Source organism: Natrix helvetica (assembly GCF_964273705.1).
Source record: "Natrix helvetica genome assembly, chromosome: 2".
Lineage (NCBI taxonomy): Eukaryota > Metazoa > Chordata > Lepidosauria > Squamata > Natricidae > Natrix > Natrix helvetica.
In genome coordinates this window covers 59,461,605-59,485,475 of record NC_138552.1, presented here as the reverse complement: position 1 = coordinate 59,485,475, position 23,871 = coordinate 59,461,605, and the positions used below count along the sequence as shown (strand labels likewise).

Below are 23,871 nucleotides of genomic sequence, written 5' to 3'. Positions count from 1 at the left end.
GACTTTAAATATGGTTCAGTTTAAATTTCTAAATCATGCCTTAGCTAAATATGGGTTTCCTCTTATGTTTATAAATTGTATTCTATTCCAACCATTCTTTGGGAATTATTTTATAGCATTAATTAGGAATGTGATTATTATCAATGCAATAATGAGTGTTATTACAAATGAACTATTTTTTACACATTAATATGCTTTGAAGAACGTATTATGATGTCCTTTATATTCTTATCATGTTTAATTTGATTTTGGAGCTTGATGTATTTTATCGCAGTTGATAAAATTTTGGGGTATAAAGATGACAGAATGGAATAGGAATTATTATTGTATGCTAATAATGCTTTATACATTATCAATAATTATCTATGTTTTTATCACAGTTTATGAAACAATAGTTTGATATCAGATTGTTTTTAAACATATTGTAAGAGGCTGTGAAAATAACCTTAAGGAACAGGAAGAGCTACAACCAAGACAATGGCCAGATAAGAGAAATCTGAATCCACAGCTGGAATGTAATTTGAGAAAGTATCTCAGCCATGACTCTCCCTAATTCTCTTAAATGTGAAAGGCAGGGAAAAGAAAGGTGCATTTAGTCTTCCAAGATTCTGTTACTAGGGGAGCGGTGGCCTAATGGTTAAGATGCTGGGTTTGTCAACTAAAAGGACCCCCTTCACCTCTGCTGTTTAACCTTTACATGAGCTACTGGATGAGGTCATCCGTTGGCATGGGATGAGGATAGGATAATCTTAACCTGATACCTAGAAGTTGTTAAGAATAAATCAGAAAAACAGACTCAGACAAAGTATGGTAGAGTAAGGGTCCCTTAACCATAATCAGGCCTTCTCAATTATGGCTGCACTTCTGTAAGACAATGGGTCCCATAAGACTAGGGCCACTCCAATAGCTGGGTCACTCCATCCATGTTTGATTTCCAAAGAACTTTGAAGATATTTGGGGCAATGAAGACATTTCATAATTGGAGACCCTTCATTTGTGCATTATGTGAATTAACTTGTCTCATAGGAAAGCAAGTTCACTAAATAGAAGGAGATATTTTCTTAATTAGAATCAATCTAATATACTTCCAACAGGATTGAAGGTTTCTTTGGAGATATATGAAGCTTGAAGCTTTTCATATTGCTTGAATTCTTTTAAATACCTTAGAATAATTATCCAAAGAAATATTCCCCCGTTTAAAGAGCTATTTCAAAAAGTTTATCTGAGTATAATATTGATTTTAATACATGGTTAAAATGCCTGTGGGGAAGAATAAATTATTAATATGGATGTCACTCCATCATTGCTGCAAATTCTTAGATAGGTTTCTATATTAATATCAGCCAGCACATTCAACATATTGATAAGATAGTGAGAACAGGGTTTTTTAATAGAGTAGATAGACTCAAGGGTTTTCTTTTATCAAAATAGCTTCCTTATAAAGAATATTTTAACTTTGTTATTATTGGATTTATATTTGAGCTTTGCTTCTTTGTGGAATGAAAAATGATTTCTTCTTTCATGACTTGTAGAAGCACATTTATAAATACAGCTGGATTATAATAGGCTACCATAATTCTTTTTTCTTCTTCTTCAGGACACACTTAGAAGGATCATGAGCACATCTGTTGTAAATGCATTTTGTTACATAAAGTAGATTTTGAAAGAAATGACAAATGAGCGGGTCATCTTGCCCTATCCTAGCAAAGCCAAAACTCATGCCTTGGAATTAGACTTTCTCCAAATCTTGTGAATTCCCCCTGATTAAATGTAGGCAAAGACATTGTAAAAAGTAGCTGCACTATGGCCTTACTTTAAGGAATTAACTCAGTTGGGCAATTGAATTCAGCTTGCCCGTAGTTCTTGATGATTTAAACATGGTATTCCTGCTTCCCAAAATGCCCTGGGATAGTTGCTAAACAATCTCGGTGTTTCATCTAAAGCTGTTATTGTATTAGGTGAGGCTGGAGTAATCTTCCCATTGTTATTTTGCTCTATCTAATACATCCAGCTGCTTTGAGGGTGCTGTTGTTTTTCAAATGTGAGCTTTATAAAGTAACATCTCATAGTAAATAATGTGCCTGACTCCTTGTGCTGCAGATTGTGGGAGTGTGAAATGTTGTATGTGTCAGCAGGAAAAGAAAAACATAACCAAGGGTGGCAAAGAAGAATTTGGCCAGCTTGAGCTTCTTATGACTAATAAAAGTCTGGAGGAAGCACAGCTTGCATCCAGGGCAGAACTCTTAATTTGAAGAGAGGCATGGAAAATACACTGCAACAAACAGTACATCTATTCCTAACATGATTTGCAAGCAATTTATTTAAAAATCGCTTGTTTTGGAAGGGAGACTTGCATCGAGCACATTCATGATAATCAGTTCAGTTGCTGATAAACTTAAAATAAATTTCCTAAGCAAATAAGCACATTTAATTAATTTGGATCCCATTATAAGAATCTATTAAGGCAATTAGAATCAAAGAAGATCTCATTTTATCCTGTTACTTTCCTTTTTTCCTTATTTCTCTTTTTCTCAAAAAAACAACAACCCAAACCCTTCTGAATATAGAAAGTCATGCAGACAATGATAAAAGATGCCCTACAAGTAGAATCAGGGAGGAAGTTGATGAAATTATCTTGATCTTTACACATTATGAAGCTTTTAAATATAATAACGGTTTCCTTGTTTGCAAACTGGAATTCCTCTCTATTACTTAGGAAAATGGTGTGGAAACAGACTAGTGAAAATAAGAAAGAAGCAATGACTTTTTTAGATAGCTGTGGCTGACGGAGAAAGTTGAAAGCTGAAAGAAACATGCTTGGTGGAGAGTGGATTCCATTGACAGATAATAGCATTGCACTTTTATCCCTTATGTCATGGGTGTCAAACTTGCCGCCTCACGTTGCCGTTCCATGACGTATTGCGAATTTCCCCCCTTTGCGGAACTGGATGGGCCTGCGCATGACGCATCTGGCCCGTGAGCCGCCAGTTTGACACTCCATGTCATTTTTATTAATGTAAAGTCTATGCTCCTTCCCTTTTCTTCTTTTCTTCTCTTTGTCCCACCAAGACAAGAAATGACTTTCTTCTATGTTAGCAGTGAACAATTTGGTTTTGCTGATCATACTGATACTTAATCAGTGTTGGGTAGTAATGGGTGGTGGTACTTCTTTTGTGAAGGTTACATAAATTTTCTGAGGCTGTAATGATCTTTTTCTTTTCTTGGCCAGCCATACTATCAAGCCGTTTCTTTAATGGATGTTGCACATCTAACCCTTAACAGCTGGAAGAAAAATGGTTTTGCTAATAGCCAATGCAAGATTAGGCTTTGCATTCAAAGTAGATCTGAAAAATTAAGTAGTGGAAGAAAGCATTAGATTCTTTAATAGCACCAAGCTTATCATAAACAGCTGTATATTTTTAGATCAGATTAAAGTATAACTATGTTTAGGTTAAAAAAAATTAAATCAACATTTAAACCAGAAATTCATCCCCATTCTCTGTTTCTGAAGTTATTACTTATTGTTCCATTTGAACATTTATTAAACACAATGAATGTTTAATAAAAAGAACCATGTTTTCTGGAAAAATAAGACTTTTTAAATGTTACCTTGAAGTTCAGCTATTTAGAATATACTAGAGACAACTGGTGGCACCTCCTTTCAGTGATATTTTCTTCTCTCTAAAGAGAAACCCAGTGATCATAGGTGGATTGCTCTTGTTTTGGTTTTAACATTTTTTAAAGAAGAAAGAGAAAGCAAGACAAATATGGATGCTTTTCGTTTAACAAAGAACACTTTTCATGACACCATTTGTGGTTGATCTGCCATTCTTTAGAATGGCTTAAAAGCATTGTGCAACTGATCATGTTGGAATGGCAGTTTCTGCAGATACATGGTTCTGCATGGTTTGTCTTCCTGCTTTATGTATGATGAGAACAAAAAACATGTATTGGGAACTGTGGCCGGTCAAAAGGGACATTTTCACTTTCTAATAAATTAAATCTGCAATTTTTGGACTTAACTGTATCTTTTTTTCAACTCTCTATTATTTATCTTTGCTACAATGAGATTTTTGGGGAGTTTTCCCCTGATTATCCATGTTCCATTATGAAGCTCTGATAGATACAAGTCCCTTAAAAAATGATGGGCGATCCTATCTTCAATTCCAGATTATGTGGTGGTAAACCAGAGTTCAACTGAATTAAGGAATTCTGATAGAAAATGACTTGCGTTATTTCCATTACTGATAGCATTGAAGGGACAATATTTTTTCATCATTCCAGGGAAGCCTCTAATGCAATGGAATTGACTTTTCTCATCATTTCATTGAGGGAAACCAAGATAGACCTATTTGAAAACAGGCAGGATTGTCAAATGCTAGGTAGATGAAATCTATACATTCTTCCATAGTTCTTGCTGGCAGAACCTTATCTAAAAATAATTCTACTTCATCATTTTGATTTTTCTGAATGTTGCCTCCTCCAGCATCCAATAAGAACCCAGAATATCTATATTTTCCCTCACTCAATCTCATGATACTGTTCAACAGAAACCTGACAAAGTTTCTACAGAAGTATGATTTTTTTTATGCATGACTTCTCCACATCAGCATCATTTTATCTTTCTTAGAAATGTCAGAATTACCATGTTTCCCCGAAAATACCACAGGGTCTTATTTTCTTTTGACCTACAAAATATGGCTTGGGCTTTATTATGGGGGGAGGGTTTATTGTTTTGGGGTTGCCGGGCAGCTGCTCTCTTGCGAGCGGGCTCCCCAAGAGCCGGGCACAGCTTCATGGGCGAATGGCTGTGTTGTGCTGTCGCAGCAGCACAACACAACAGCCATGAAGCGACCATGCTCACGAGCAGCCACCTGGCAAACCCCCTTTACAGCCGGGCACAGCACCATTCACTGACCTAGGGGTATCGCCAAGCCATGTGAGCGCCTGTTTGCCGCTGCTCAGGTCCCGCAGCTTGGCGCCTTCCAAATGCCAGTGATTGGCACTCTGCACGGCTGGAGAGGGGGGTTGCGCGAGTGGCTGTTCCGCTCTCGCTCACCCACCTCCCAGCCTCACAATGCATGGCCCAGCTCTCATTACGGAGCTAGGGCACCGCCGCCACCGCCTCCTCCATCCCAGCCTGGCTTTTTCCACAGCTTCCAACCCGAGTCTTTCAGCAGTGGCCGCTCTGGGCACATGCTCTATGGTTGTGGGTTGTACTACTGTGCATGCACACACAGTGTGCATCAAGCGCGTGCGTGCACTATGCAACCACAAACAAACCAGCAGTAGTGGCTGCCGGAACTCACCCCTGTTCTACTCCCATGTTAGGCATGAAAGCTGGCTGAGTGACCTTGGACCAATCACTCTTTTCCAAGCCAACCTACTTCACAGGGTAGTTGTTGTAGGAAAAATAGGATGTAAAAGGAATATTATGAATGTTTTCTGCCTTGACCTATTTATAAAAATAAGAATGGTGAGATTAAAAAAAAAACTCCAGCATCATAGTTGCGAAAGTCAAGAAATAAAAAGCAATATTGTGCAATAGTCAACTCTGACAATGCCCTGTTACAATTTCTAAAGATTTCAAAAAGGTGCCATGCAGATCAGGAAGGTATGCCAAGGTCAGGGAGGGTGCATGGGGTGCACAAGAAGTGTTGCATGGGTCGAGGGAGACATGCAGGGGGCAGTACAGGTCAGAGAAGACATGGGAGGCGGCACAGGTCAGGGCAGTACACAGTTGGTGGTTTGGGCTGGGAAGAGTCTGTGAAAGTTCCTTTCTTCCTTCCAGCAGACAGGTAAATGGCTGCTGTTGGGTGAAAGAGGAAGCGAGGGATTGCAAGATGGGCTGGGAAATTTTCAAGGAAATTTGAAAACGAAGATCATAGGACTACAGTAGCAGCTTGCCAGCACAGCAGCAACCAGGAGTACTGAAGGAGCCACAATTTCCCCAATTTTCATTCCCTTGGGAGTTACGTGTCCTGAATTTTGGACACATTCTGTAATTTAGTTTGTTTGAGGTTCAAAAATGGTTGTCTTATGATGCACCGTTTTGCCCACTTAAAGGTCATGAGAACAAATGTTTTAGTAGTATGTAGATGGGATTTGAGCTCTCAGATCTCAATAATTGCAATGCTGCAACCATTCAGCGCAAAGGTTACCATTTGCAGAAAATAATAACCAGATCAAAAGCATGCTATCTTTTACTGATGTACTGAAGTTGCTTATTCAATATTTACTATATTTCAGGAAAAAGCTAAATATGTTGGTTTCCAAAACTCATTTTAAATTCTATAACGAATGTGAAGGCAAAATCTGAAAGCAGGATGTGAATGGGTTTATCAGCCTGTTTGTTTTATTTGTAATCTCCCCAATAATACTAGTAGTACCAACAGTTATTTTTATAGTAATGGAAATGAATTTTGCAGCCAACTTTGGAAGATCCCCCCAAAGCCTTCTCTTAATCTGCCCTTTACTAAGGCAAATCCCTTCAGTAAGATTTTGTCAAAACTATCTGAACTCATGACAATTCTGATTTACTTCGGTTTCTCTCCAAAGCCTTCCAAATATTCTATACCATTTACATCTTTTCTTTGACATCCTGAGGGTTGTCTCAGGTCTGTACTGCCTTCTATACAGTAGATAAAGAATGTTTTGCGCTGTTGAATGCCCTGCCTTGTTTCAGTGTTTCAGTATGGAACTTTCTGCCTTGTATTGCAACATCCAGGAACAGCTTGACCATTAGAAAGAGTGAAGCGAGTCTGCCTTTTGTAGAGTGACAGGGCTATAGACAAGGAGAAACAGGAAGGTGTTTGATAGCCTGTAATGCCTGTGCACAAAAGGACACTACTACCCTTTATCGTGCAGCCCTCTTCCTAATCATGAAACCTCCTTTCAATCTGGTCAGCATTTATACATAACATCGGATTGGGTGGCATTGTGTCCTTTCTGTCAGTCAACAAAATGGTTGGGATAATCCAAGTCACTTTCAAAATAGCTGTTCACCAGGTTCTCCATCTTCTGCTCTGCCCTGATTACATCCTTAAAAGTTATGTAGAATAAGGGAAAATGGCAGATCAAAGGGCCCAGTGAATTTCATGGCAGATTGAGAATTTGAATCTGAATCCCTTGGCTTCTAGTCCAGGAGTCTGTTGGCCAGTCTGTATGCTGATTTTTTCCTGTTGTGCTTCCACCATACAAACCAAATACCTGTGAGCCATCTTAGCTGCACCCAAAAGAACTCCAAATGCCCAGTTAAAAATTGAGACAGGCATGCCTTAAATTCAGGTAAGAGCCTGGAAGATGATGATCATTCATTGGCTTAAACTGCATTTCTTTCCAGAGGGACTGTCCCCACTAGTGTTGACTGACAACTTCCCCTCCCCCTGGAAACAGGCAATAGATCACAAGCTGGTCTCTTATGGGCTCTCACCGGTATTCTTAATGTCCCTAGGCTTTGACCAAGCAAAGCAAGTAGTAATCAACAGAATGAAGGACATGGAGTTCCAAGAAGAACTAAATAGGTTGCCTCTCCACAGTAGGGACAGAATCAAACAGGATGTGTGGGAATCGGCAAGATATCTAAATGATCTGTTCTTCCCAAAACAAAGAATAGATTTCTTCAGAGCCAGATTTAACATTCTTTCTTCAGCACTCCTCCAGGGCGGGTATAAGAGAACACCAATAGCAGAACGGGTCTGTATATGTTGTAAATGAGAAGTTGAAGATATCTCACATGTTCTATTATACTGTGAGCTATACAGAATTTATAGGTTTGCATATATTCTCCTATTATTAGAGAGATTGCTAGGGAGGGCAGACAATTTTTATGTAGGCTTTCTCCTCCAGGACACAAACCCGGCTACCACGTATGCAGTGGCAAAATTCTGTGTTTGCTGCAATGTCCACAAGAAAAAAATTGGTTACAGAATTATAGTTGTCATCCTGTACCAATTATTTGGATATCTCTAACAATTTCTGGACTATTATATCTACTCCCATACTTATCGGCTTTTTACCCACGTAAACCAGGGAGTGACCAGAATAGTTTGAGAGCAGGTATTTTCTCAACAGGGATGCTATTATCCGTCAGTACTTTTAAAAAAATATATTGTAAAAATGTAATGTCTATTGCTGGTCTTTGATCATAATAAAGATGTCTTTGCCTTTGTCTTACCAGATTTACTCAATAGAAAATATATTTGGATTTCCAAAGATACTTTTTACAGCATTGCTATTAGCACTCAAGCTTTCTGACCAGTAGGATCGACTATTGCTATCTGGCTTGTATTATTGCATGTATTCCTTGAAAAACCAATGTCTATGTTGTATGCATATATGCCTAGAGTACAAGATGGGCTGGAGGCCTGCTGTTCCTTCCTGCATAATGGATTAATTTTAAAAGGGTCAATGTAGTACATTTAACTAAATTTAATAATTTAATAATGTACTGATTTAAAACATTCAGCCCCAAGGATAATGATTGTGTTCCTGGATTTTTGGCTTCAACTTCTATTCTTTCCCACCCATCCCCGTCCCTCTACTTTTCAATGGTTTCCTTCTGAGGTAGAAAAAACAAGCCTTGAAACACTTCTTTTTGAGCTTGATGAGATAAAGAGGTAGTGGATAATTCCAACTGTTTAGAATTCATTTGCTGTTATGCTTTCAACCACAGTTCCAATCTATAGACTGTCAAAATGGATGGCTTGATTGCTTGGTTAAATAACTTGGGTATTAGAGGTTTAAAGAGCTCTAATTTAGAGAGCGTTGAGCACCTAACTGGTTTCTGAAATACCTTTGGAACATGAAAAGAGAGAAGCACTGTGTTTTCAAAGCATTTATATGGGCAAGGCAAATTTTCTATCTTAACATACAGGTACAATAACTGAGATTTTTTATTAATGTTTCATTAGCAGTACCAAGAGAATGAAAATGTGTTTATATTACAAACAGCAGCGTTAATGACTCTTTCCTTGATCATGGTTAAGTAACAAACTTAAACCCAAATTGCCAAAGTGACTGTTTTAGGAATACCACATAGTGATAGCTCTATTGCGTTACACCCGCAACTTGTTTTGACTTAAGGGAGTGATTTTTCAACAACAAAAAAAGGAAGTTCCTTTTTACTCTTTTCAGAATGAAGAACTATTGCTGTAATAAATGCTAACTTCCTATATGTCAGCTTATTTTCTGGTGATGATAAATTTGAAAGGAAGGAAGCATCAACCAAACCATTTCATTGTTTGTATTCTTTAGTGTCTTGTTTATTGAAAAAAAATGATTGCAGTATATCAACCTGACTCTTTATTCAGCCAGAAGAGTAAACTTTTTTTTTTAATCTATGAAAAAAAACATTATTATGAGCTAGGAGAGTATAATTAAAATCCTCATTAGCAGAATCTTTCTTCCAATACTTACACAGTAAAATATACTCAAGACTATACTTGATATAATCTAATCTATCTGGCTAAAAAATTCCTACTGAATGCTTATTATTTTCAGCCCAGCTCTGGCAAAATGGAAAGGAAAATGCTTTGGATATTCCCTTCCATATGTAAGAAATGTAGCCATGGAACACAAAGTAGCTATGTTACAGTCTTGCAGATAGAATTTAATAAGAGGTTATGACAGGAACCAGAATTACCATTATCGCTAAACAGTATCCTCAATTTACATCACACTTTATAACTACAAGCTAAATTTTGCTTCCAATTACCAGTGCAATTCCAAGAAGTGCCTTATACAATAAAATGGATAATCAGAATAGAATAGGATAGAATAGGATAGAATAGATAGCTGGAGGTCTTCTAGTCCAGCCCCTGCTCAAGCAGGAGACTTATTTGGGGAAATAAAAGCTGACAAATGAAGGTGAATATATGTAACCCAGGATAAGGTTGTAGAATTCAATCTGGGTTGGTCACAGGGACCAGATATTTTGTCTTCTGAGCTTTCGGATTCGTGCTAACCTAAATAGATGTTCCCTGAAGATGGGCTTCTCACAAGTCTGAAAGCCCGGAAGATGAGAGAAGTTCCTTGAAGATGGCTCCAGCACAAGTCCAAAAGCTCAGAAGACAAAATCTCTGGTCCCAATGACTGACCAAGATTGGATCCTGCAAATAAAAACTGAAATTTGTTCAGGCTGATCAGTTTATTAGCTAATTGGAGGGATGGCCCTGTTGTATGATACAAATAAGGAAGGTTTTTGTCACATAAATTTAAAAATATGTGAATAAATTGTTGGTCCCTGGCAGCAGCTGATCCTCTAAGCAATTATTTTAGTTCCAACCATAAGATCTAGAATTAGCATTGGTAAAGTGTTCATGGAAATCCCATGATCAAGAAAACTAAATGTTAAAAATTATATGGGGTAGGCTTAGAATGTTTTAAGAAGTGGCAATTGGAGACTTCACTCTATGGAAGCAACAAATTCAGCATTGAAGAAGCAGTCTAGGAAGAGTATTGACACCTTTGAACTTTACTTTTGGAGAAGACTCCCAAAAATACTGTACCATGGACAGCCAAGAAAACAAATTGATGACTCATCAAACAAATCAGCCAGAGTTGCATTCAAGACCCAAATAGCCAGGCTCAAATTATCATATGTTGGTCACATTATGCAAAGACCTAGATCCCTAAAGAAGGCTTTAATGCTGGGAAGAAAGAGAAGATGATGGCCAACAGCAAGGCAGATGGACTCATTTACAGTGGTATTGGGTACAATGTTGGAAGACCTGGATCATCATGAACAAAATTTATGTGGGTGTCAGGAGTCAAAAATTATGGAACACAATCTATCAATTGGTGACATTGAGGGAAGGGAGAATAGAGTAGAAAGGAATATTTATCCATAGCAGACATTCAGAATAAAAATTTGCTGGTGTGAGTTCTTTTTTAAAATGTAATTACCTCTCCCTTTATTCAGTACTAAAAATAGGCTATTTTTTAGATAACTCCTCACCCCTGGGGGTTGTTCCAATTTTAGACTACAGTAAGGCGGATTCTCTTCAGAACTTCCATTCACACCATAATCAGATTTGGTTTTGATGCTTTTTAGAACTATAAACCCCCCTAGTGGATTTCTCTGTATTCACTTTTTCCAACATTTTCTGCCTTTCATATTTGAGCTGTGGAACTTTTTCTAATTTAAAATATAGGCCTGTATTTATAGACGAACATTTGCAATGACACACAGCTCCTGTGTGTCTTGTGCAGGCTGCCTGTTGAATTTCCACATCTGTCACTTTTAATTTTTCTCTCTGGGTCTTTCTTTTGAAGCTGCTTTTATCGCTTTAAGTAGATGCTTCCTACTCATTTCTTGATTGGTCCTTAAGTCTGTCAGTTCCTTCTATGTGCTAGAGTAGAGAGAACACATTTCCTTTCTGGCATGAGCAATTACTGGTTTAATTCTTATCTTTTTATTACAGTAATTTGATTGCTCCTAGATTTATGACCATAATGATACCTCTTTCTCTTTATCAGCATATGAAGGAATGTGTGCCTATGAGCAGAGTTTGGCAGCTTTACAACTAATTATATTCATACAAGCTAGAATGATGATTCCTGTTAATGATGGGTCCTCACTTGCTTGTTCTGTGGTTATTGAAATAAGCAAGTGTATATAATATTTATAAAATACAATACAATAGCAGAGTTGGAAGGGACCTTGGAGGTCTTCTAGTCCAACCCCCTGCCTAGGCAGGGAACCCTATACCGTTTCAGACAAATGTCTATCCAACATCTTCTTAAAGACTTCCAGTGTTGGGGCATTCACAACTTCTGGAGGCAAGCTGTTCCACTGATTAATTGTTCTAACTGTTGGGAAATTTCTCCTCAGTTCTAAGTTGCTTCTCTCCTTGATTAGTTTCCACCCATTGCTTCTTGTTCTACCCTTAGGTGCTTTGGAGAATAATTTGACTCCCTCTTCTTTGTGGCAACACCTGAGATATTGGAACACTGCTATCATGTCTTCCCTAGCCCTTCTTTTCATTAAACTAGACATACCCAGTTCCTGCAACTGTTCTTCATATGTTTTAGTCTCCAGTCCCCTAATCATATGATATACAATGCCTCATAATTTGTATAATATTGAAGTAAGTATAAATATATACATATTCAGAAATATGTATATGTGCAATATCTTCAGCTTCTATGTTCATTGGAATCCTTGTACAGTATGTAGAACTTGTGTGCTAAATTCCAATGCAATTATACTGATGAAAAGATCAATCAAGTCTTTTTAAGTTTAAAGGAGAATTAATATTACCAAGTGATATATTTTAACAAATGTGTCCTAGTATATTTGAAAAAAAATATTTGTCGAGGTTTTTTTGAGAGGAAAATATATGAATAAGTAAATTTTGAAATGTAGAAAAATATCAATATTGATATGGGGAATTTATTAGTGTGACAAGTGTGATTTAGCTTTAGAAGAACAGCCTATTAGCCATATAATTTAACATGATCTTCTATCTAATAGCCTTGAATACCACCAGTTCCTTGCCAAAGGACACAGAATGGCAGCTGAGCATGGCAAAGGCAATTAATTTAGAAACCTTATGAATGGTTTTAGATTAGCCATTTCTTGTACAATTGTTCTCATTTGTCAATGTTATGTAAATCCTGACACTATTGTCCTCCATTTGTAAACCTTTAACATTTTTTTGCATTCCATCTACAACAAAGCCTATCTCAACTGTGCCCTTAGCACTGCACTCTGTACATCTGGAATAACCTATTAAATGTTTAAGGATAAATGGATAGTCCCAAACTCTTTACTTGGTACAGAAATGTTCCAAATATATTGCAAGGAAGCACTTATGTATTCTAACCAAAGGATAAAACAATTGCAGGCTTTAAACCAGTGGTTGGCAAACTGCGGCTCGCGAGCCACATGCGGCTCTTTGGTCCCTTGAGTGTGGCTCTTCCACAAAATACCGCATGGAGCAGCGGCGAGGTTCTGCACGGCCGGCGATGACTCTGGAGGCCATCTGCAGGAGGCGGGGTCCCCCTTGCATTCCTCATCTTCCCGGATGGCCTCCGGAGTCTTAGCTGGCCACGCAGAGCTTCGCCACTGCTCCACGCCATGGAAAACATAGGCGCGTGCACACAGCCCGTACAATTACAGTCTCAGAGACTTCGTAACGGCGGGAACTTGTTCTCACTCACCTGGGCTTCTGTGAGTGAGTGAAAGAGAGAGACAGAGAGAGAGACAGAAAGAGGGAGGGAGGGAATCAGAGAGACTGACAGACACAGAGAGAGGGAGGGAATCAGAGAGAGACTGACAGACACAGAGAGAGGGGGGCAGGGAGGGAGAGACAGACAGACAGAGAGAGACACAGAGAGAGAGACACACACACAAAGTGAGTGATTAAGTGAGTGAGTGAGAGACAGACAGACACACACACACACAGATACACACACAGAGTGACAGAGAAAGAGGAAGGGGAGATAGACGAAACAAGTATACAAACAAGAGTTGGAAGGGATCGACCTCAGAGAACGTACCTCAATCAGATTGAGGATGTTTTTAGCAAAGGCCATCGTAGGAGTACCCTAATTAAGTTAATAACAATGTACCTACCTATATAGTTTAAGTTTAATAAATTTGGCTCTCAAAAGAAATTTCAATCGTCATACTCTTGTTGACTAATGAGTTTGCTGACCACTGTTTTAAACCAATTGTTTCTCATTGCTAATGAACATAGATGATCACAATATATTTGTAAAAGTGATTATATAAATACATGACATGATAAAATAGTGAAGGAAAGGATAGCACTTGTAAATTAGACAATTTTATAATGTACAGATATAACAAAATAAGAGACTGTCCAATGTCTTCTTAAAAACACCAGTGATGGAACACCCACAACTTCTGGAAGCAAGCTGTTCCACTGATTAATTGTTCTCTCTGGCTGGAAATTTCTCCTTTGTTCTGGGTTGGATTTCTCCTTGATAAATTTCTATCCATTATTTTTTGTCCTGCCCTCAGATGCTTGGAGAATGCATTGAGCCTCTCTTTTCTTTGATAGCCCCTCAAATATTGCAAGACTGCTATCATAGCACCGCTAGTCCTTCTCTTTGTTAGGCTAGACATATCTAGTTCCTGCAACTATTCATCTTATGTTTTGACCTCCAGCGCCCTAATCATTTTTGTTGCTCTTCTCTCAACTCTTTGTTGTGTCTCAACATCTTTTTTGAATCATGGTGACAAATACTGGACACAGTATTCCAAGTGTGGTCTTACCAAAGCAGTATAAAGCAATACTAACACTTTATGTGATCTTGATACTATCACTCTCTTGATGCAACCTAGGACTGCATTGGCTTTTTGGCAGTGTAGCACATTGCTGGCTAATATTTAAGTGGTTGCCCAATAGGATTCCTAGATCTTTTTCACAGTTACTGCTCTTGAGCCAGGTGTGACCTATTCTATACCTGTGCCTAAATGTAAAAGCTTATTTTTCTCACCATTGAATTGCACTTTGTTGAGTAGGGCCCAGTGTTCAAATCTGTCAATCCTTCTGGATCTTGAGCCTATTTTCTAAAGTGTAGGCTATTCCAACATATATTATAAACATATGGTTTAAGTATATTTGTTATCAGTGCATTAACATTTTGAATATGATAAATCTATTAAGCTAATTCAAATAAAATATGAATCTTCTATCTCAGAGAAAATAGTGGTTTTTATCGCAGGCTTAAGCAAGATATTTAAGAAAATTTTTTTGAGCTGCTCAAAAATTTTGGGTTTATTTTAGATTTGGAGGATCTAGAAAGTCTGTTTAAAAGTGTTTCATTTTCTCTATATAAATGGCACTAATGGGATTCATTAATTAAATAATCCATTCTATTTATGGATTCTGTTCCATCAGTTTTTGAATACTGCAACCATACTTTTCTTCCCTTTGGGAAAAATGCAAATAATCTGGGCAGACTGTGGTCATAACCAACCTGTAAGCATTTGAGAATTGAAAATTGTACTGGGGAACTAAAACCATGTCAAGGACCTAAGCAAGAACTTTGTAATATTTTTCTTCAGAGAAATTCTCAACGTAAGGCAGCCTGATGCAATTATCATTGAGATGGCCTAATAAAGAGTTTGGATGTGCACCCATGAAAATACTGTGAAGTTCCATAACTCATCATGAAGGATATGCTTTAATTATGCTGTCTGGGGTTGAAAGGAGCTGAAACAAGACATTTGTAGGTTATGAATGAGATTACCTGCTTTATGTCCGCAGGACTGAGTTGGAAGATAAATCTATATTAAAATCAGTAAGGTTTATCATGATTATGTTTTAATAATCAGGACTTACAGTTAAAGGTGGAACACACTTTGAGTTCAATAGGTATCACAGAAAAATTAATATATTGAAAGTGTGCACTAGTCGCTTTATCAAAATCCTTAATAGCTGATATTGCCTTCATATATCAATTCTCTTTTTGGAATAAATATCTATGTTATTTCATTTGCTTCTATAATCATTTTATAAAAATAAATTGTCATTTTAATGTTTACGTTTTCCCCACACACATAAAGCTGAGTAGCTTTATGTGTTATACTACATAGTTTTCTCTGTGGCTTTCCCTCTCTCTTATGAGTTATGATTATCAGAATTCACAGATCAAAATTGTGTAAATAATTCAATGTAATTCTGTTTATTTTGACTTTCCAGTGTTCCAATTTCATGCATTCTGTAAGAATCTTCTAAGATTCATATTATAATTAAAATGTTCAATATGGCACTTTCTGGATGAATCACCAATCAACAAAAACATTGATGATGGAAAATTGTACAGTAACTAACTTTCCTAAAGGAATTAACCAGTAATATTTCTGTGACTTGGGGCACTGAGGAATGAAGGAAAGTTCATCAGTTAAAGAAGGAATTTTTTTAACTTTGTTGTGTCATAGAAATAATATCTAAAGAAAATCTAACATTAGTGGAGGAGATAGAAACACACAAAGATTGCCCAGATTCAGTCATTTGGTTAATTTCAGAGAGAGAACAAGCTGTCCAATGGTCTAATTGCTTATTTGATCTTTTTGCAGCTGTACTTGTACATTACAAATAAGTTTCACAAAATAATGTATGGAATTTTATATTGCAGAACAATATTATAGATCCTGGCTGTTCAAAAGCAGGACTTTATAAGATTCACATAACCCACCTTCTGTAAATATCAAATATAAAGAAAAAGAACTGGACTCACAATACAGTCTTGAATAGGCTTGTAGGAACTATTCTACAGTTAGCTTCTAGTCATTTGAAATCAAGAGGAAAAATCAAGAGGTTTTGAAGGTTTTACTTTTTGATAAAAGACCATAGGTAGAGAAATCTTTGTTCCCAATGTTCCTCTGTGTGAATTGCATATTTAGCTTTCTAAACCAAAGATACCTCCGTACTGGGCTTAAGCTGAAATTTGTCTGTTCATTGGAGCAACAGTCATTGTCTGGTTCAACAATAGTACAAGTCAGTCCTATTCACATTTATTTGGAGTCAAGTCTCATTTTCCTAGGCATAAGTTTGCAGTGATATATTCTTACTAAATAAAATACATCTCTTTTCTCTGACATTGTAACATTGCCAATTCTCAAAGGAAGAAAAGTGATGTTGTTGAAATGCAGGATTTTATTTTTCATCATGAAATATAGTTATTCAAACCTTTTGGCCAAGCCAATTAGATGTTAGAGAGCCATTATGTTGGGAAACTGCCAGCCAGGCAAGGAGGAGATATCAAACAGGGAATTAGCCCTAAAGTCATTATGCAATCACAAGAAACCTTGGAGTAAAAGCTCTCCCAGCACATTCCATGAAATCTTACCTGTTTGTTCCCAAGAGAAGGTAAGCATTCTGGGGAGATTCTTGTATTATAGATAGAATACAATAAATCAATCATCTCCAATCTTTCACATGTGGATCTGGTTGCTTGCGTCTGATACAATAATATCTTTATTTATCTGATTTGATTTTTATTTGTTTCTGAAAAAAAAGTTATCGCTTTCATAAAGATTTTGGACATGGTAACCATGCTTTGTGACCTGAAGCCAGTAAAGAATTTAGTCCGCTTTCCTTTATTCATCAATTCTCAGATGAGTGCACAGTAACATCACTGGTTAATTCTTTAAGAAAATTGCTGTACACATATATCTTATCAGCTTCTTCACCCTTCCCTTTCAGTAGCTTTTCTCCCTCTTAGTGTCCAACTCATTAGGGAATGTCCTGACACTTCTGGAAAGCAACCAATACTTGGTGGTTCAGGGTTCCAAAGGAATTCTGGAGCTGGAATACTTTTCTCAATAGATTCCACTGGTTTTTATAATCTCTGGTTGCCCCATCTTTCCTCTAAAACAGATTCTGGAAAAAACCTATTTCCTTAAGAACATTTCCGTTTTAGCTTTTACTTTTACAGAAAAATGTTTAACTTTTCTGAATAGTGGGTGAAGGATAAAAATATAGCCTTAATGATAAAGTACACACATAATAGCTCAGAATAAAGGAACCATTATCATGGATTTACTAAGGTAACTCAGGTTTGATGAGCATGAAATGGTCTTCCTTAAAACATTACGATGTTTTTTCTTTGGCTTTCTGACTCAACTGATATTGAACGGAATTGTGTCACACTTGTTTCCATGTTTTGAAGTCTGGCTGGTAGACAGCCTAGCCTAGTATTTGGACAAGAGGAAATATAACAGATGTCTTTATGTGGATTTCATTGCAAATGGATGGTGGTCGTGGGGGAACCAGAATTAGAAATATAATGAGGACAGGGTCAATTTTTTTGTACTTTCCTCTGAATTATCCAAGATGAATTGAGTAGATGAACATTCTAATTTTCATCAGTTCTTAGAACATTGCAGAGCTCAGATGTTTGTGCTGAGATTTAAGGATTGTTAGCCATTGTAGTCTTTTGTGCTTTATAATAGTTTACAGGTTGTGAAAATGAATGTCTGATTACTAAGACACAGAAAAAAGAGGCAATATGATATTACCATTTAATTTCATACACTCCATGAGTTGACTTCACCAGCAGGGAATAGCAACCGTTATCTTAATCTCTTGTAACTTCTCAGCTGTTGCGATGATACTTCATTTGGTAAAGATAAAAAATAGTTAGAACAATTAATCAGTGGAACAGCTTGCCTCCAGAAGTTGTGAATGCCCCAACACTGGAAGTCTTTAAGAAGATGTTGGATAGCTATTTGTCTGAAACGGTATCGGGTTTCCTGCCTAGGCAGGGGGTTGGACTAGAAGACCTCCAAGGTCCCTTCCAACTCTACTATTGTATTGTATTAAGGTTGCAGTGTTCTGGGATCATGTGATCTCCTCTTGTGACCTTCTGACAAGCAAAGTCAACACACCAGATTCAATAAGCCAGATTCACTTAACTGCAGTGTTTCATTTGACAGCTGCAGTGATTCACTTAACAACTATGGCAAGAAAGGTGGTAAAATGGAGTAAAATTCACTTAACAACTATCTCACAGCATCTGAAATTTTGGGCTCAGTTGTGATTATAAGTCAAGGAACACCAACTCTACTATTTTATTGTATTATTGTAGTTAGAAAAACAAATTTACAAATGTTTAATTAAAAAGTGTTGATCTGGACATTCCTTTAAATCTCCTTTAAATCAAACTTCCTGGTGACTTCCTGGACATAACTATGTAACTTTTAAAACAAAAATAAAAATGGTATTGCTTTTTTCTAGGACTTTTAGTTTTTGTCTTTGCTTTTTTTTAAATTTACATTTGTAGTTACAATGCTAATATTTTTCTGGGAGTCTGTCATCTGAAATACCAATCAGGTCCTTTCACCGAGGAGGTTAGGCTATGCTGTAAGGTTCCAACCATTGAGGCATTAATTTTTATAGAGAAACTCTAGCTAGCAAATAAAAAGACCTTAGATTAATTGTGGACATGTAATGGTAACACAGTTTTAATCACCAAATGGTTTTTAATAACAATTAATCATTGCTAGCATTTTCAAAAATGACCCAGCATTCAATCAAATAACTTTTTCCTTATGAGTCTGGTTTTTTTAAAGTATTTTTCTACGGTTGGCTGATTGCCTTTTCACATTATTAGTAGGGCTTTTCCAGAAGTAGTGGCTTATCTGGCTGTGTTCCTTCCTTGAATTAACCATTTGGCGTTGCTTCAATAAGTATGTCCAAAAGTGACCTGTTGTTTTTTTTTATAAATTCTTTGTTCCAATTTCTAATTAAGTGATTCTTGTCCCAGCAAGCCATGGTTCTATTAATTTTGACTGAAATGCCTGAAGCTTTACTTAGAAGAATTTATAGATGCCTCATTAACACATTTTCTTCCATTTTAAATTCTAGTATTAAGGTCCCTTATACTGTTTTTACTTTTTGTGTTGTTTGTAAATATATATATTTTATTGCTCAGAGGTATACTTGTTATACCCAGTGGTGGGATTCAACCAGTTCACACCTATTTGGGAGAACCGGTTGTTAACTTTCTAAGCAGTTAAGAGAACTGGTTGTTACAAAAAAATCTCATTTTGGTTTTTTCCACTTTATAGGGATAATCCTGTAAGGAAGGCAGGAAGGCAATATTCTGGTGTTGTTTCTAGCCTAATCTTTATTGCCCTGCTTACAGAAACTGTCTCTCCGGTTAACCCTTGTTACATTGTAACAGCTAAGATGAAGCACCCATCAACGTGAGTGACGTTGAGTTTGGCCAAGCCCACCCAGTCACATGACCACCGAGTCCTGCCTACCCAGCTAGTCATTAGGGCAGAGAACTGGTTGTTAAATTATTTGAATCCCACCACTGCTTATACCTATGTTATTGCTTGAGTGAAACTATTTCCAAGGTTACTCTTTTTGCCTCAATCTAGTTTATGTTTCATATCCTTGACAAATTTCTGAAATTAGAAAATAATCCAGAAGATTGTTCAGAACAGATTGTTCTTGCTATTCTATAGCTTAGAAAGGGGGGTTTTGGTACCATTTGCTACATTTTGGTACCATTTGCTACATAATACACAAGTGTATTATGCCTCACACAGCTCTACCTACATTCCATTGTTTAAGTATTTTAATCATTCACAGAAACCCTTTATCATCTCCTTGTTTTCAGAAATGTAGAATGTGATGAAAGAAACGGGGCCTTTTTGATGGTGGCACCCTCCAGAAGACATTTAGTCAGTTTTGTGGCTTAGATGAAGGCATGTTTATTTGTTTTTGGTGCTTTCCCAAAGAGCAGTTGGCAAAAATGTTTCCAGGGAAGTTTCAACTATATGTATGAGAATATTAATGTTTAAAAAGTTTAAACTGTGCTTTAAGTTTGGTCCTATAGTCCAGATAAAAATGTTGCTGATCTTATTTTGGATTAGTTAAATTTTCAGTGGCTTTGCAATAATCCACTTGAGTGTTTTCAGAGACTGAATAACTATAGAAAGACAACTATGCAGATAGGTCCCATTTGATATGTTGGTCTAACCTAAAAAAATATGTTATGTTGATTCATGAGTCTATATTTGTTCCTGGTATGTATGTATGTATGCATGTATGTATGTATGTATGTATGTATGTATGTATGTATGCATATAAACTATTGTCAGATAAATTTGGGGGATTTAAAAGCAGAGTAATAAATGTTTGTAAAGGTTTTCACAGTCAGCAACTTATACCCTGGCTGGGGCTCTCAGAACCAGCTTTTGAACGATAAAAGAATGTTAGGGCTAGAATTCTTATGCTGTAGTATTAATTGCTAGTTTCTAATATAAGTCCATTTTCATCCCTAATCTTATAAGACTTTTTAAATGATCCGATGTCTGCAATATTTTGTTTCATTAAGTTTCCTGCAAACGTTATAGAAAAGAATTTGTATAATCCCCCAAAATAAGTTTTTACATATGACATAATTGACCTTTTGAAATAATTCCAATGGTAACTCATTAGTGAACTCGGAGAGAACTGTCACACCTGCACAGGTAGCAGGTCCGTTTTTATTCTTGCAATACCAAGGCAGATCCCTGCCATCCCAATCTACAAACAAGCTGAGAGATGATCATCTCCAAATACTATTTTTTTTTGAGAGAGAGAGATAGAGATAGAATGAAGTAATTGGCTCTTGGCAAGAATGTTATAGTTGTACCTTCTTCCTTTTCTGAAAGGAGACAAAATGAAGCCGAGTGAGACATAATATTAAGGGATACCTCTCTTGTTATAAATTGCACATTTACAGATTAATAGAGTTAGAGCGACTATGTAGGTCATCTAATCCAACCCCCCGCCCAAGCAGACCCTACACCATTTCTGACAGATGGCAGTCCAAAGTTTGACAGAAATAGTCCTGCAATCTATTCCCTTTTAAAACAAAAAGCCAGTGGATGGCTAGGTTTACAAATACACCTAGTGCTGTTTTGCAGTCATGTTGTTGGCACTTTGTTTTCAAGGCCAGTGTGAAGGTGAGAGAAGGTTAGCTAAAATGTGATGGCCATTGGAAGCAACAGTACAAAGACAATAAATAAAGGCCACTAGCTTGGTTATAAGAAGTGGACCTGCAAAGAGCTATGTCCCCATTCAGGATATTGTGTTGTATGGCACTTGTGGAATTATGACTACAATAGAGCTATTCACCCACCTTCTTGACCTTAGGAAACTGAACAGAGATGGAATCTTCAGTTTAGTCTAAGTCTGACATTTATAGCAATACCAATACAATAATAAAAAAATAAATGTCACTGTGGTATATATTCACAAATTATTTCAGCCGATCCCATTTCTGTGGATTAGAAAACATACACACACACATTTACTGCTATATTTCTCTAAATATCTTTTTTGTATAAATCATGTGTGCAACTACCCTTAATAAATATAATTTGCCTGTAATTCTCCACAAATATCCTTTTGGTGTTGTATTTGCGCTATATATATATATATATGTGTGTGTGTGTGTGTGTGTGTGTGTGTTGTAATTGTACTGATAAATCAATTGTACTGATAAATAAATAAATAGTCATACCAGGGGTTGTAACACAAATACATACATACATACATACATACATACATACATACATACATACATACATACATATATTTGTGTTACAACCCCTGGTATGCCTAAATATGGGAGGAAGGTCACTACTCCCTCTTTCTGTCCTTCGGCTTATCACAGAGGACCATGCAGGCAGAAAACCATATTTTTATATATATATAAATGTTGTATTTGTACTGATAAATAAATAAAGGGAGACTAGTATAGCTCGAAATAGATCTATACTAGTCTCCCTTTATTTATTTATCAGTACAAATACAACACAAATATAAAAAGGCAACATTAAAAATAAAAATATGGTTTTCTGCCTGCATGGTCCTCTGTGATAAGCCGAAGGACAGAAAGAGGGAGTAGTGACCTTCCTCCCATATTTAGGCATACCAGGGGTTGTAACACAAATATATATATATATATATATATATATATATATATATATATATATATATATATATATATATATATATATATGTGTGTGTGTATGTGTATGTGTATGTGTATGTGTATGTGTATGTGTATGTGTATGTGTATGTGTATGTGTATGTGTATGTGTATGTGTATGTGTATGTGTATGTGTATGTGTATGTGTATGTGTATGTGTATGTGTATGTGTATGTATGTATGTATGTATGTATGTATGATTGGTAGATTCTTATATGTTAGCTCTGTGTAATGAAGGTGTACATACTGTCAGATCACACTATTTGACTTCCAAGGAAAAGTGATGGATTTCATATAAATTGCAAAAGAATTTAAATGACTGAAAACTACTTAAAATACTCTGTAGAGAAAAATATTGTAGTCATATGTGATGACCCAAGCTCCTGAAGCCTCTGGGGGAGGTGGGGGGGGCTGTTTTCGCCCTCCCCAGGCTCCTATAAAGCCTCTGGAGCCTGGGGAGGGTGAAAAAAGCATGCAAAAATGGAGGGATCACCTGTCATGCGCACATGCACACTGGGGGGGGTCACGCATTGCATTACGTGTGTGGCACGCCCGCGCACGACTCCCCTTGCGCTCCCCCCGCTTATGGCACACAAGCCAAAAAGGGTTCGCCATCACTGCCCTAGGAGGAAGGTCTTCATCAGAACTCCCTCTCCCTTGTTCTACCTCTCACCTGCTCTGCCCTGCCTGACTTTGCCCTTCCCCAGTTTCCTCCTCTCGCTGTCTGTCAGCTGTTTGTCCTCCAAGATTGTTAAAGGTTTGTGGGATTGTTGAAAGAGCCATATGCCCCAAACTAGCTTGTAATAGCTCATCCATCTTTGTTCAAAGACTCTTCGGTTTCTGCTTTCCTTAGGTATAGATAGTGGAAAGAATGAAGACATGTGAGAGAAATATGAGATACTAAAGGGCTGTGAAGTTTTAATCCACCACAGATAGAAAACTGATATTGACACGGACTAAGTCACATTGAATACATGTTTCTTCCCCTTCCTATAGAATAATAGACATACCTTTTTTAAAGATTTGTCTTCAGACTTAAGGCAGCTAGTTGAATAGCTGGTGTGAAGGGATGCTGTAATGTTCTCTCTGGGTGGTCTTAGGCAAATGGCTAATTCCCCATCGCTACAGGATTACTGTGATTGTGTATATGAAATTCTTTGAAATGTGCTGTAAAAATATCACATAGCAATAGTAGAAGAGAATGTAATGCAATCTTTTATACCATGTAGTTTGCTTTTACGATGCAAATTAATAACTTACATTGAAGCCACTGAATAGAATTCTATAGTTTTCCATTGAAATTCCTAAGCCATTTACTTCAGAGTAGAGTGGTTAATGTCCATTAACTGCTCTGGGATGAATGCTCGGGATTTCCTTTGTCCCCAGTGCTGTAATAGT

General features: G+C 37.0%; 1 protein-coding gene across 3 annotated transcripts in view; it reads left to right on the top strand.

Annotated features, from left to right (window-relative positions):
- The window catches only part of MARCHF3 (membrane associated ring-CH-type finger 3), a 124,374-nt gene that overhangs the window by 44,258 nt on the left and 56,245 nt on the right, over nt 1-23,871 (top strand). The gene's annotated exons all lie outside the window — the stretch shown is intronic.